Source organism: Gymnodraco acuticeps, unplaced genomic scaffold, assembly GCF_902827175.1.
Source record: "Gymnodraco acuticeps unplaced genomic scaffold, fGymAcu1.1, whole genome shotgun sequence".
NCBI classification, from domain to species: Eukaryota; Metazoa; Chordata; class Actinopteri; order Perciformes; family Bathydraconidae; genus Gymnodraco; species Gymnodraco acuticeps.
In genome coordinates, this window is record NW_022991228.1 from 154931 (window position 1) to 171356 (window position 16426).

Sequence of the window (16426 nt, forward strand, 5' to 3'; positions counted from 1 at the left end):
ACATGTGCTACCAAGCAAGCATCCTCGCGATTGAGAAACGGCCAGTGTATTTCTCCAAATGTTTTCGCCGCCATGTCTTTGAAGAATTGTGACAGTAAGCGGTCAAACCTACTACGACTCTATCTTCATTGGCTGCGGTTTAACTCAGTGTTTACATCGGAGTTTCAACACACTGCATGAGAACACTACAAACAGTGTTTGTGAGCTTTCTAAAGTGTAGCTATGCTAACCTAGCATGTGGGTGTTTTCTTCTACTGAAGGTATTGTCGTAGAAAGCCGGTGAAGCCATTTCCTGCTGTCATTATATTCTGTTTGCATGTGGGTATTCTGTTTGTGTTTTGTAACTGTAAATTGTATTGTTTGTTTTGCAAGTGTAAATTAATGGTTATATTTGTATATATTAATTTACAAAGAAAAACCGAATTTGCCACCATGGATAAATGCATATCTGTTAAAGGAACATGTTAATTTAATTATTTAGAACTTTGTGTATGCTTTCTCAGTTAGCTTCAGGCCTCACTGAGGAGAAGTATTGAGGTAGAAAGCTGGCGAAGCCATTTCCTGCTGTCATTATATTCTGTTTGCACAGATAATAAACCTGGTTGGCAAGAAGGAAGCCATATTCATTCGACAACACAACGCAGAGATACATGTGGCGTCAACCCAGAGAATGATTAGATAAATAGAGAAAACGGATATAATTTGTAAGTGAATTTATTAATGTGTTTAATAAATTCTGGCTAGGACAACCACACAAACGGCAGCAACTTTCCCTCTGCTTCATTCTTTTCTCCTGTTCAACAGGCTCAGGGTTTCCCACACATAGACTATACTTGGGCGGGCCGCCCAGGTATATTAACGGCCGCCCAAGTATATTTCGCGACCCCATTTAGTTTTTTTTTGGTTTTTTTTATAATTTTTTTTTTTTATATATATATTTTTTTATTCGTCCGTGACCACGACGCCATCTGCGATCGATTAACTTGTAGACAATGATCCCTCGCTCCCTTGCTCTGATCTCGCCTCCTTCTGGCCTGTTAAGTGGCCTGCCTCACACAGGGTGACTGGCTGTCCACATGATGTGGCCTGCCGACATGGCCACTGTCATACAGATCATAAATCAAAGCCCTTGATTGATCTCTGTGTGTCATTCAAGCTCGGGATAACCTCAGCTCAGGTGAGGTAAAGCACTCTCTGAGTGTTTAGATAGTTAACTTAGTCTAAGTTCTCAGTGGGTCTCATACGGTGTGGTCACCATTTATGTAAACACATATTTCCATTTGAGAGGGTAGTGATTGGTCTAATGCAGGGGTACTCAAATACAAATCTTAAAGGTCCAAAATAAATGTTTCAATAAGACAAAGGTCCGTTTATTACGGTCATTCAAACTTTTAAACAATTGCAACAAGATTCTTAACACGAGGTTGCAAAAACAAAAATAATCTGTATGCAGCAGTTTTCATTGTTATTGTGTCTGTGCTTGACCCCTCAGAGTCGCAGTGTAAGAGCTGCACAGTTAGGAATAAAGGCAGCTGCACCCTCTTTCATTCAGCATTCCCATTATTGCTTTATAAATGTCTTGCCCCTTGTGTGTCCACTGAGGTTCGTCAGGCCCAACACATCTTCAACAAACTCCCCCTTTGCCTCATCATAAAAACTCACAAACACCAGCAACTGAGCATTGTCAGTGGTGTCAGTGGACTCACCCACAGCTAAGGAAATGCACTGTGCATTTTTTATTCCATCACAAAGCTGATGAATCAAATCACCAGCCAGTATTTATGTTCTTCTGGTTGCTGTGGAATCTGAGAGGGGATTTGCTTGATTTGACCTGTTATTTCCTCTTTTTGTTTGCCTTCAACATGGTCTCCATCACTTCAGTCATGCATTATTTTATACTGCAGTTATTATCCAGTGGAAAGTCCTTACCTACTGGCCTAGTTCAATCAAAGTGGTTACTTTTGTTTGGCTGGGCAGTGTAGTTTTACACACCGTCTTATTTGACTTTCTCAGGACTTGAAACAGTTTTTTGGGGGCAGACCCCCTCAAAGAAAAAAATATATTTACACACGTAAGTTCATCATCTTAATAGTTGTGTATGCTCATCCGTGAGCAGAGCATCAAGTTGACATGTCTATTACAGCTGAATGCGCCGATTACCATTTTGTTCAGCAAAACGCCTCACAAACGTATTAAGCTCAACAGCTTTAGTGCGTTTTGATTCAATGCTGAGTACAGACAAACTGACAGTCTCTTCTCTGTCATTGTAGACCGCAAATACCTCATTCCTTCAGTGCTTGGGTCCGAATGCTTCTCGTTTTGCGCCGTCCAGTTCAAAATGAAATCGCCGCCAATCGTATGTCCACGCTCGCGCCAGGACCGGGGGAGGGGTTACATGATGTGCATCTTGTGCTGCATTCACTTGCACTCGGACATTAGAGACTTTCTCTCATAAATGTCCGATGAGCCACAACTTTTCTTTCAAAACAAAGCTGCCAACTGGGGTGGCAGCTGGAGTGGCAAGGCCTATTTTTAGGGTGTCAGTTACCACCCCAGTAGGTGAAACAAGGCTACTAGCTACAGTACAGATGGAACTAGATGAGCTGTTAACTCTCGCTCTGAATTTTTTTTTTTTAATTCTCGCTCTGACTTAGACAGGTTGAAAGAGACACACACATGTTTCCCACCCGCATTCCGCGAAGACCCGCCCTACTGTGCCTCTGATTCGCAGATTGTTTGGGGGGAAAAAACGCTGACTGGATGCTGAATGTGATTGGACCAAAGCGTTGACACACACAGGTGGAACACAGTGGAACAGTCAGACATGCAGAGCGCTGTTTGCAGTGGACATAGAGGAGAATTTTGACTCGTTGCGAATGCGTTGTGGCGATGTCTCACATATAATACAGAGATAATACATATAAAAAGTATAATTTGCTCAGAGTCCGGAGACAGTGGTGGTTCGGTCCGGATCCGGACCGGAGTCCGTAGTTTGAGGATGCCTGGTCTAATGGATAGTGAGGTGGGCTGAAGATCGGAAGGCTGTGAGTTCAAATCCCGACAGGAACACCACCACTAGTGTGCCCTTGAGTAAGGCACTTAGCCCTTAGTTACTCCAGGGAGAATGTCCCTGTAATCGGTCATTATAAGTCGCTTTGGATAAAAGCGTCAGCTAAATGAAATGTAATGTGATTAGTAAAATATGCATGAATAAATAAATAAAAAGTTAACTAGGTGAAAAAAGGTAAGATACACTTTTAAAACTTGTTGAGAGAAAACTAGTCTTTGCTGCTGCCTCAAAGAGGATCAGGGGGAGAGGATGGAGACAGGAGAGGCTGATTCAGGAGCACAGACACACTCACAACTATAAATGAACCAAAACTAAATTAATAAACAAGTTTCAGTGTTTTTTTCATATTGGAAATGGTATGTTATTGGTTATGGCCTTGATTTTATGATTATTGAAATGTATACAGTTCTGTTAAATATAGGTGTTTCCATAGATCTAGTCTCTTTATTTTCCCCTCAAAATGCACCAGATTGATGCATTTAACTCCAAAATAAAAAATAAAATCTTACCGGGGGGGCATGCCCCTGGACCCCCCTAGAGGATTTGAGGTCGAACCCCACTAAAAATCACATGGATAGGTTCCTAAATACATTAATAAATACATTTATTTTTTTAAATAGTAATCCATTTCCATATGTACATGTGTGGGTAGTAGATTTAAACTATAGGGCTATTATTATGGACCCTGCCTGTACCTGTACCTGTTCGCTCTGCCATCGCGTGAAGGGTCTGCTAACAAGCGACCAACAGAAAGGTTAATGTTGTTGCACGTCACCTCAACCCCCCCCGCTACCACCACCCCCCAAAGTATATTTCAGATCTGTTCGGAAACACTGGCAGTTAATGGACCAGCACCAGAGGCATTCCCATACACACAGGCGTTGGAGCTGTTCTTCATGAAATCCCAGAAGGATGAAGTGCTCTGACAAACAGTGCCATCTTTGCGCAAAATGATTATACCGGAATGAAAAGTCAATAAATAATGTTGTTAAAACTTTTCTTTTTTTTTCGCGCACCCTGCCCCCTTGCCACCACCCGCCCAAGTATATTTCATATCTGTGGGAAACACTGAGGCTTATTATCTGATTACCAGCTCTGCACAGCGGACTTGTAACACTAGCAGCAGTGGAGATGGAGCATCAGAACCTGGAGAATACAGCAACAACAACAAGGATCCATTTGAAGATAGGTAAATATTACAGTAATAGTGTACTTTCATTGTGTGGGTGTAACATAGTTAAATAGGTTGTAAGAGAGAGAGACTCCTGTCCCACCTCCCCATTTTATTTTTAGTTGTGCATTGTTATTTGTGCTTGAGAAACACTCCACTTGAACTCTATTTTAATGAACTTAGTAGTAATTATTGTCTTATATTTCTTTCCGATTTCACAGCTGCCTGGGCCTAGCAGCAAGAACCTCCATCTGTGCCTGCACCCAGGTCAAGATCTACCGTGGCTCAAGGGCCTTCACCAGAGCCATCACCACCAAGGACCAGAGGACCAGCATCACTACAGCAGCCTCCATCTGTGCCTGCCACAAGATTAAGATACACCTCGGTACAAAGGCCTCCACCACAGCCATCACGATCAACCCAGCCAGCAAAGAAGTCTCGCCTAGCACACCTCCCTCCCTCCGACACAGCCACCAGCAGCCGATGCACCATCACCCCCATCTACACAGCAGCCAGACCCACTGTCTTGGAAGACAGACAAAGACCATGGCACTGCTCCCCCTGTCTTTACATTTATAATGAATAGTTGGTTGAGAAAGTTCTGATATTGTCAGGATTCGTACAGTCATTAAAAACCTGGAAAAGTCATGGAATGCAATATTTTTCCCAAGGTGTTGGAAAAGTCATGGAAATATAACTAAAGTTGCATCAAATATAATTGATATGTTATCTAATCGCCGAAATAGTAATACTATAATGATAATAAATACTGTATCGTATAATGAAACGTAAAATGGCAACTGTGGCAGTATTTCGCTGGTGAGAGATGTTTACAATCACGCCCTCTAGTCTACAGGAGCTACTATTTGATATAAAGCTGCCAAGATGCTAAGGAAGTGCAGTTTCAACAATGTATGGCTTCTAAAGGATAAGTACCACTTGTGGTTATCAAAAGACATTGACCCAAGACGTGCTAAATGCAAACTGTGTTGTAACATATTCAATATTTCGAATATGGGCAGGCAGCGCATGCTAGCCACATGAAATAGTAATTTTTTTTGGTCACGGAAAAGTCATTAAAAATCATTGGTGAAAAAGTGTATGAACCCTGTATATTGAGATTTTACAGTTTCTTATGTTAACATAAATAGTTGGTTGTAAAAAAAAGTTGTAATGCTCAATTTGTATTTGTACACATCACATGAACCTCAGTATGAAGTCATGAATCAGTCCTGATGTAACTTTTCTGTTGTGAAAGTAGAGTGATAGATTTTACTCCAAATTCTAATTAACACATTTTCATTTTAGACATGAATAACACATTTATATAGGCCTATAGTGTAATTCATATATTTCATTACTTTTGTAAACCAAATCTGAAACACCAAAAAAAACTGTTTTTAAGTTTTCCAAAAATCGTATCTCTAAGCTAAGTATTTCATAAGACAGTGCCCTACGGTGAGTGACTTTGCGTTTCTAGTAAGACCAGAGACTGAACATTTTGATAAGTAACACCATGCGATGTTATAAGAAGTACATTTAAGGAGACATCTAAAAATTGAGAAAATACCCTTCACTTCACACTCCAGAGGGTTTAGGAAAAAGGTAAGGCGATTTTATTTTTAAAAGACAATGAAGGCAGGTTATATTGATTGATATACTTATTATATTGAAAGGCAAATTAATACATAGTCCCATGAATCTGGAATAATGTACAATTCACAGCCTCACAATGTCAGTAACTTTTCATCTACAGATTGCTTTGGTCTGGCTTTACTGTTCACTGATTGGTTACTGAAACTTTGAACTTATACGGACCTCCCCGTTTATTCGCGCGAATCATGGCGCAAATGGCTTTCCATAAGGGGTGTCTCTCTGCGAGGGTCATTTCATGCGCGTGTAAAAGCATATTTTCCACTCGTGAGTAGCTTGTTTTGCGCGCTAGAATATTGACCCAAATCTGACTCCATACTAAAGGCTGAAACTCACAGGCACATAAATCTGTATGGTTATTTTTAAGATATCATTCCATATATTTGAATTTCTTAGGGATAATTTTATTCTGCATTATTGTTATACTGTATGCATGTTTTGGGGTAATGTCACATTGGTCTCAATTATTTTCGTGTTCCTCCCCCTCTCTCTAAATTCCATTCACTGTGGCTTTATTGTTTATTAATTATTTAATGTCTGGCTATTTCCAGATGTAGCCTCTCCTCTTCTCCATCTGTGTGTGTGGTGGTGTGTTGTGTGTGTGGTGTGTGTGTGTGTGTGTGTGTGTGTGTGTGTGTGTGTGTGTGTGTGTGTGTGTGTGTGTGTGTGTGTGTGTGTGTGTGTGTGTGTGTGTGTGTGTGTGTGTGTGTAGTGTGTGTGTGTGTGTGTGTGTGTGTGTGTGTGTGTGTGTGTGGTGTGTGTGTGTGTGTGTGTGTGTGTGTGTGTGTGTGTGTGTGTGTGTGTGTGTGTGTTCTGGTGTGTTTTCACTTACTGTAAGTAACGTCTAATGAGCTGCAGTGTTGTGGACAATAATTGGATGCAGGCTTTTTTTCACCAAATACAACACTCAAATCCTGCATTAACATTAATGCAAGTGTAAATAAATCTCAAAATAGCACCGATAATATCACAGCCACAGGGGATGATCTTCAGGTGTATAAGTCACATGTAATGTAATAACCCAATATTAAAGGGGCACCACTATTATGTCTCTACTGGTACTTGTCTCCATGTTTTAATGTTCAAAACGCTCTTTATTTTTCTCATACTGCCTGTGATGCAGCACCTCTTTTCACCCTCTGTCTGAAACCAGAGCCCAGTCTGCTCTGATTGGTTAGCTGGCTCTGTTGTGATTGGTCAACCGCTTAGAGATGTCCTGCCCCTTAGCCTGTAACGTACAATGTGTTGGAGTGCTGGCCAATAGAAGCGCAAGCGATACATCAAATGGAGGCGTTTCAGACGGGGGTGGGGGGAGACTCCCTCTGAAGGAACACCGGGATTTTAACCATTGACATCTACCACTTACATTTACTTTATTGCATTCCACCACTGTTAATGGCAAGTTTATGAATTCCTCACGACACATCAGGGCACATTTGTCCTGATGTGTCGAGGAATTCAGCTGAGACTAACTTGTTTCAATAAATCATATTCAGTGTTGCTGTACTTTTTATGAAGGAGCAGTCTACGTAACAGGAGCTGTGAGCGTGCATGTGAACTGCATCAGACTGCAGTCTCCGACGCTGCAGCTTCATACTATTGGCAGCATCACACACTGCTGCAGAGATCCTGAACACACACACACACACACAGTGCCGCAGAGATCCTGAACACACCCTGCAGACCCGATCATCCGGACCAGCAGCCCCACAACACGGACTGTACAGGGCCGGAGCACACGGAGACCCCCAGCTGAGGTAAGACGCCCCTCCACAGCGCGCTCTGTCCCGCAGGAGGACCGGCAGGTAACCGGGCCGGGACAAGTGTCATTGAACACAGCGCGGAGGACGAAACAGTCTGCAGCTGTCCTGCAGCATCACTAGTGTGTGTGGACATAGCCTAGGTGTGGGGACACTGTCCAAAACATCCTCCTGGATCTCTGTCACTGCGTCCCAGCAGCATCCTGTCTGAGTTATCGTGACAAACTAAGGATAGTCTGCTGTCTGTGGTTAACGGGAGAATGCTCCGGTGTGTTTCTGTGTTTGTGTCTCTGCCCTCTCCTCATGTATCAGACGTCCTGAGTGCTGCTGACTCAGCGCTGCTAGGCTCCGCTGCGGACATCCCGTGATCAGCACGTTTATTCTAGACAAGGTGCACGGGCATCACGGCCCGACCCATCTCCATCAGCTGCAGCCTCAGAACACAGGCAGAATAAACAGAGGCAGAAGAATACTCAGATCTTATAATTAAGTAAAAGTACTAATACCGCGGTGTAGAAATTAAATAAATAACCTGCATGCAAAATGTTCCTATGTAAAAATACCAAAATATCAAATCAGAAAGTAGGCCTACTCCTGATCCAAAGCTACAATTTTTGGAATAATATAATAGCCTATCACTGGAGTTGAAATAGTAATGCATTATTGCCTATCATTTTAATTATGCAGTCGGCCTATTAGTTGATTTTATTATTGCATTGATATAATAAAACGGCAAAAGTATCGTGTAACTTGTGTTGTGAATAATTGTAGTGAACAAAGTACAATATTTGCACCAAGATTGATTAGATTAGTAGTATAGCATAAAATGAAGTAGGCTACCTCAAATGAGTATCGAGTAAATGTACTGAGTAACTTTCCACAAAGGAAAATAAATAACCTCTGCACTAACTTGACAACACACGGCAGGCAATAAGAAAACATTTAGCAGCTTGATGACACCCAAAATAATCACTTTGACGTCACAAGCTTCTAGAAAACAGCTCTGCATCGTACAGTCGGCTGTGCGAGGAATTCAACCCACAACTTCCTGCGTGGACGCCATGTGATGCTCTCTGCTGGGAGAGGCTGTTGTTTGTGGATTATGACGTTAGTGATGTCAGACATCTGTCAGTGTTGTTCGGGAGGAGTATTACGTTTTTTGGCTCATTTAATTTCCTATTATATTGCATGTTCGCCTTTTGCTTATTATTAGCCTGTCAAATAAACTAATCTGACATAATGCACACAACATAAAGCTGAGTAATCTTCTTCAATGCCTTTATCTTTGTTGAAATTCTCTTTACAAAGATACAACCATTTACAGTATGAATAATATGCACCAAAAAGGAAATCAATCTAATAGGCGCCATCTGTAATGTAATCTGTAATCCATACTGTTTACATCCGTGACATCACCTCGTAACACTCACACTTCTATTGGCTAGCGCTCTAACACATTGTACCTGATAGGCTAAGGGGCGGGACATCTCTAAGCGGTTGACCAATCACAACAGAGCTGACCAGCTAACCAATCAGAGCAGACTGGGCTCTGGTTTCAGACAGAGGGTGAAAAGAGGTGCTGCAGCTCAGGCAGTATGAGAAAAATAAATAGCTTTTTGAACATTAGAGCATGGAGACATGTCCCAGTAGAGACACTACATACAAATATGAACCTGAATATTTGTAGAATATTTCCTCTTTAAGAGTTATGAAGTTGAGACAGTAACGTCCAGGAAAATTGCAATAATCTGATATATTCTCTGAATCAAGTTTTCACAAAATTGTTGAAAGGGTTTTTGCGGATGTGTTGTCAAGTTGGTGTAGATGTTTTTTTCGTTTGTATTTACGACTTTGTGCTTTTAAATATGTATCAATTCTGAAGCTGGAACATGTTACCCCTAAAGGAAATGTGTCGGGCCGCTGCAGATCCTGTGTCAGCCAACATTATATTCACTCTCAGATCAATGCTGGAACAGAAACAGTAAATAATGTTTAAGGATCAATGTGACAGTCTCATAAACTCAGACTAATTAAAACATTATTATTACTAAGTGAGCTAGTTATACGCCATGGTGGCAGGGAACATTAGGAGGAGAAAGTTGTAGCATCATTATATTAACACTAATATGTACCTGGACAATAGTCGCGGGACATCTCCAGAAAAGTGTTTTTGTATAAAAAATGGATATATCTCTCACAGGCTCCGCCCTCTACTGGACTCTATGGGTACTACCTTATCATGCAAGCATTCACCTACTGAGACTTCTAGAGACGTAGCCGGCCCCGGGGTAGGCCTACCTGAATGCGCGTGCCATATAAAACCGTATAAAAAAAACGTATAAAACCGTATAAACCGTATAAAAGGAGGCCCCGCCTCCTGACCGTCATCCCTTTCTCTTCAGCGAGCGAAAGTTAACACTGAGCAAAGACGTGAATGGAGAGGCGAAGTCACGCCCATCTACTTCCGGTCCATGGGACCCCGGAAGCGAAAAATTATACATTGAATTCAATGGAGAGAGAAAACGTATCTTTTGATCCCGTTAGAATTGTGCCACGAACTACACATATGATGTTTGTCAATCTTAAACAATCATTTCCATGTCAAAAAAGTCACATTTTGTCGTAAAACTGTTGAAATATAAGACTATGAAAAATACGCGACTACAAATCCCAAATCCCATTCTGGGTCGCGTAAGTGATGTCACCGGCGATAATGCTCCAAGTGGTTGGTTCACTTTTACAAGATGCCTGTGTGCTTTGTACCAGGTTGTAATCACAAAAGTGATCATACCACTTGCTCGTTCTATCGCTTCCCATCTGATGAAAGGACCAGGAGTCGCTGGATCAGACATATCAGGTAATATCATAGGTAATATACATGTTGTGCATGGAACATAGTCAAGTTAGCTACCTAGCTAGTAGCGACGAGTAGCGAGCACGTTAGTTAGCATTACATTACTTAGCCTTGTCATTTTTAGTAGCCTTACCATGAAGTTATTATTTTATTACATGAAGTAAACCAAAATGTTAAACAGTAACCAAACATGATGGTAAGTATTTCGTGAAACATTTGAAGAGTAGCCTACTGTGCCCTCCACCGGGTGCTAAGGAAGCAGTTCAGGGAGAGTCGAAGGCAGGCATGGAGCTTTGCATGTCATTCTTCTGGACGTGTTTCATTGTGATGACAATCTGTTTGTTGGAAAGACAGTCGTTCTGTGCTTATTGAGAGAAAATTGTTAGAAGAGATAATTATTCAAAGTGTTGTTACTTTAAAGTGTTGTTACTGACCTTTTTCTCTTTTATTGTCTTTACCTCACCTGTAACTGCTGAGATGTTGAGGAACATGCACACTGACCTGCTCTGGCAACCTGATTTCCACTGTACGTAATAGTATTTGGTTATGGTATATTATTTATATACATCAAAGGCACAATGCACCCCCCAGAGACACACATGTATTGAGTGTGATATTTTGCATAGGTCATATGAAATCATCTTTACATACTAGAAAACTGTAGGAGCGGCAACTTGTTTTGAAATTGAATTTTTAATATCCGATAATAAAGTTGATCTGTTTTCTTTATTCTTCTCTCTTCCCAGCTCCATCCATCACCATTCTCTGTTCCTGCAGGTCCTGCTTGCTAATCAATGCTCATATTTGTTTACACAATTACAAATAAAGTCATTGTATTGTATGACATGAAGTTGTGCTTCATTCGGAGTCAATAATAAATTCATTCTGCCTTCAACTGCGCAATGATTGTGGACTGCACCGACATCCATGTAGCTGCCCCCCAGTAAGATGAACCAAGCAAAGAGGGTCCCCATCATGCCCAAGGACATCCAGCTGGCCCGCCGCATCCGCGGAGAGAGGGCTTAGACTGACCTGAGACCAGCACACCCAAACACAACGGCTCTTTTAAGAGCCACCTACAGTTTCAAAGAGTTGCAATCCTACGTTATTATAATGATTAAACTGGTTCCTGTATCACTTAGTTTACTGAACCGTGATGAATGAAAGAAATGAGTGAGGTAGTGGTTTACTGAAGTTACAAAGACATTAATATATGAGTAACAGGTCAGTGTAAACACAAGCTTCTGTCAATTATGGATCATTCAAACTATTTATATAAAAATATGTAATAAAGTTCTAAAACAAGTATTCGGTATATTCCTTGATAGCTTTTGGAGAAGGTTGTTTTTAAGTTTACTAAAATCTATCGTTTCAACTGTTTCACTTTATAAAAAGGGAACAGGTGAGTAGAGCATCATTGAGTTTCTTATTCTGTCAGTAAATTATCCAAATGAATGTTTTTCATTATTTTAGTCAACCCTAAACAAATTGATTGTACCTTTTTAATAATGACCTTACATGGTCGGCAAAGTTAAATTAACTTCAGAAAATCAAATCTGTTCTGAGAAAAAACTAATAAATGTTTAAAGATAGGAACTTGCCATCCCACTGAAAAACAGTCCGTAGAGAATTAAAGGCGTAGTTGTAGTTCAGTCCAACGTTTCATTTGGATTCATTTGACAACAGTCAACTATTTTCATAAAGAATATATATATTTTTCAAAGTCAACTTTATTGTCAATCTTACTCAGTTTGAGAGATCAAAAAGACGTTTAAATAAAATAATACAATTTACAGATATGTATACGAATATATATATCCTATATACACCATCATGTATAATGATGGTGTATGATGTAGAAGGAAGTGTGGTAGATAACAAGTAAATATAGAGTTACATACAGATCCATGTTACAGCAAAAGATGGAATAACTCAGAAGCACGCAGTATAATAATAATTACATGCAACAATTAAATAACTGCTCAGCATCTCCACCACAATCCCAATCTGCTGTGTCCCGTTTTCCTCCCCCCTGCATAACACCCCATCACACATACGAAACACAACGCAGAGTCCGAGGGTGTTAAGAGTATGTTTATTGAAATGTCCTCCTCTCTACTGGCCAACACAGGGAGCATATGCTGGGTGTAGAATTTTTCCAGGAGGAGGAGATTTCCATGCCATGCAGGGTCTTTGGGGATGGGGATGATGATCGCCTCCTTCGTGGTCCACACAACAAAGTAGCAGAGACTCCGGTCTGTGATATGCAGCTGCCCTTGGACTGGTGCCAGTATGGGTGATTCTCCTTGAGAATATATGACCCACCCTCCTCACGAAGACAGAAGGATGGTAACTGGACTGCCTCCGCGATGGTCATGTTCCTCTGGTTGTGTGGACACTTCACCTCCAGCAGGGCAGATGGCTGCACAAGTCCATCGGGTGATGCTCCCAAAACACCCGACTCACTCACAAAGAGACCAGACTCGAACACTGTCACCCGATAGGCCTGCACAAAAGCCTTCACCCCTTCGGCCTCGTTTACAACCCCCCAGTTGACAGTTGGCGATGTCTCTGGCCAGTGGGTTGTATGTCTCCTCTCGCTGTTGGTAAAGTTGAGACACCGGCTGGACTACTTTGGAAGTGCCAGGCTTCCTCCACTGGCACTCAACATCTGTGGAGCTGATCTGCCACATGGCAAATATTGCCAATGCTGCAGCGTGGCTGCATTTGTACATCCCCCGTGCACAATCACAGACAGCGCTCTGCATCGCGCCATCGTCTCCCATGCAGATCTGTAAAAATAAAGTAAGTACCATTTGTTAGCATGCTATAATAGATTGAATGAGCAATAATACAAGGATGGTCCGGATCTGGGGGTGGGAGGGTTTATTTTTCCATAGTTTTGTCCTCTTGTCTGTTGTTATTGTTTGTTTTTTCTGTATTTTTTGTAATTTGTGTTGTATTGGTTGTGATTGTACATTGTATTTTTCTAAATGTGTATGAATACATTTTTGAAAAACATTTGATCAACAATAAAAAAGGATTTGGTCAGGATCTAGACTCAGTGTGTAGTTTATTAATTAATCAATGCTCTCTACATTAGGAAAACACATACAGGTGTACCAGAGGGAGTCATGCACAGCTGTGCCTAGATAACCAAAATCCTTGAATCTACACACAGCAAATAAACTCAAATGACACAATGAGAAAAAGGAGATCACACATACAGTATAGTCGATATACAACTGGCCGCTTCAATCTGAAGAGCAACTAAAACAAAACACGGGAGTGTACCTTGTTCTTGTGAACACTAATGTTATCCACAGCATACACAGAGACCACGAATTTCTTAAGGAGAAAACTAGTTACTAAAACAAAACACGTTAGTGTACCTTGTTAGCTAATGTTAGCTAGCTGACATTAACGTTACACATTGCACTCATATTACTCACCGAAACCTTGTAAAGTCGGTCCCGCTGCTCTTACAGAACCGACTAACTCCCCTTTCGTGTATGTACAGCTCTCAACATGCCCAGACTTGTAGTGATGTTCACCTTGTTTTATACTTTTCACCTCATTCTGAAAGAAACAGGTGAAATTTGCTAACGTGACGGCCGTCTTTGTGATGGTGACGCGCATTGTGCGAGACCAGAGACTTGTAGTTCACTGAGCGGTGTCACACAAAAAAATGTGTAACTTCACAGTTTTACGACACATTTTTATTTTTTTGACTTGCAAAATGTTCTTTTACATTGACAAACATCATATGTGTCATTCGTGGCACAATTCAAACGGGATCAAAAGATAACCTTTCTCTCTCCATTGACTTCAATGTATAATTTTCCGCTTCCGGGGTCCCATGGAGGCTTTCGGAAAGGAAGGGACTTCGCCTCTCTATAGGCTCTGTGCACAAGATGGCGTCTATCAACTTCCGGCGGCTGGGTGTGCGGCTGAGTACTTCCGGTTTGAGTACAGAGTTTTGACAGCTTGACAGTTTGTTATGTCACACCGAGAGCAAGAATGAGGGGATTTCGGGGTAAAGAAAAGCGATTGGCCTTCCAGCGTGTAAGAAAGTCGGCACTACATTGCTTTGTGCCCCTTTGTACAAATTCGTCCCGTTATCAGAATCAGAATACCTTTAGTCCCACAGAGGGGACATGTGCAGTTACAGCAGGAAAGAGCCACAGACAGCTTAGTGTTGAATATCTTACATGCGTTAAAATGTACTAAGTTATAATATAATAAACAATATGCTAAAAAAAGTACTAAGTTATAATATAATAAACAATATGCTAAAAAAAAGATAAAAAGTTACATAATTTTCAAAAATACAGATAAAAAACAAATCAAATCTACAAATCAAATCCTGAAGCAGTTCTTAGGATTTAGCAGCCCGGTATATATATTACAGTTATTAAAGATGGCATATGTATATAAAGTATATATTGCACATAGTTTGACGCTATTTAACAGCAGCAAGTTATACACAATGTTATAATCGGGAGATAAGTTTCCATTCATTTGGGCAAGCCTGGGCAACAACGATTAAAAGATTTATTGCTCCCAAACCAATTGTGTATTTCATTACAAAAAGCAGTTATACCATACTATGTTTAGGTACTAATGAATGATATCCTCAAAACAAACGCACACATAAATAACAAAGGAAAATACATCATTTAATAAATCCACAATATGATAACATTTTACAGATTAATTTAATAAACTTTTACAAAACATAGGTTGATGTTATATCGGGGGAAAATACATATTTAAACATTTCAATTAGTCTCTGCATATTTAAGTAATGCTAGTTTATATAACAGATGAACAGATGTACAATATCCAGAAAGTAGATGCAAAAAATATATATAATGTGTTTCCAACATATCCTCTGAAAGAGTGTTAGTCGTTGAGTTGAGTAGTGAGCCATTCGTTTTTTTTTTCGTGGTGCGATGTCTGCTGAGAAGTCCTTGTAGCCTCGCTGACTTTGAGGACATCTGGGTCTGGCAGCTCCCCCCGCACGGCCTTGTAACGTGTACTCCTTTGAACATGTTTATATGATAATTAGGACTTTAAGAACAATCTTACACTCAGACAACAATCACAAAGTTGTAGCAGGCTACATACAATTACTTAGGACAATAGATATGACCTTACACCGTCAGCAACTGTAAACTGCTTTGGCTTAGTGGAAATGAACACCATGTCACTCACTCTGCCTGGTTTCACACCCTATTAATTACACAAAAGAATTGTCAAATGAATTGAAAAGGTCGTTGATGCAACATACTAAATCAGCTCTTGGCACAAAGGAAATACTCATTAAACCGTGGATTGGTTGTGAACACATACTGTACTTACCATGGTTCTTGGCTTGTGCCATCGCTGCTCTGTTTCAGTGCAGCTGAGGACAGGGGGGACAGCAGCCAGGTAAAGTGTGGAGTAGTGTGCAGTCTGGAACAGCAGTGCAACATTGTGGTTGCAGAGTGCTGTTCCAGCTACACAGGAACACTTTGTCACTGCAATCTCCACAGGTGAACAGTTCTTAAAACAAAATGTCAGACATTTTACATTTAGGACACTGCTTCAATACAACACAGACAAATGAGAAAGCTGAGAGCAGGCTGATCAGGCAAGTAGTAGGTGTGGGAAAAGGCTAAACCATGTCAGGTTGTCAGTCACATCACATACACAGAAGTTCTGCTGTTTGGAATACTGTAATTTGAGGACATTCAAACAGATACGCTTGTATAGCCTGTCTCAGCTCTCTCAATGTATTATCTTATATTATAACTACATAAAATAGTGTTAGTAGAACGTTGAACAGCTTAACATAGATGTAGGGTACAAAACCAGCACTTACCTAACACTGGCCAACACAAATAATTGGACCCTACATGGATTATACTAACCAT

At 40.8% G+C, this 16426-nt stretch overlaps 1 protein-coding gene and 1 long non-coding RNA gene across 4 annotated transcripts in view; one reads left to right on the forward strand and one right to left on the reverse strand.

Moving 5' to 3' along the window:
* Nucleotides 1-7208: 7208 nt before the first annotated feature.
* Nucleotides 7209-16426, forward strand: part of LOC117561816 — a 30445-nt gene continuing 21227 nt past the window's right edge. For all 3 annotated transcript variants that reach the window (XM_034239416.1, XM_034239418.1, XM_034239417.1), the window contains exon 1: nucleotides 7209-7651. The gene's annotated coding sequence lies outside the window, so the exon portion shown is untranslated. The remainder of the gene's footprint in view (nucleotides 7652-16426) is intronic.
* LOC117561817 lies at nucleotides 15500-15955 on the reverse strand. The gene is made up of 3 exons (XR_004571453.1): nucleotides 15873-15955; nucleotides 15664-15743; nucleotides 15500-15552 (listed from the first exon to the last, which is right to left on the reverse strand). It is a non-coding gene; the product is annotated as an uncharacterized LOC117561817 (long non-coding RNA).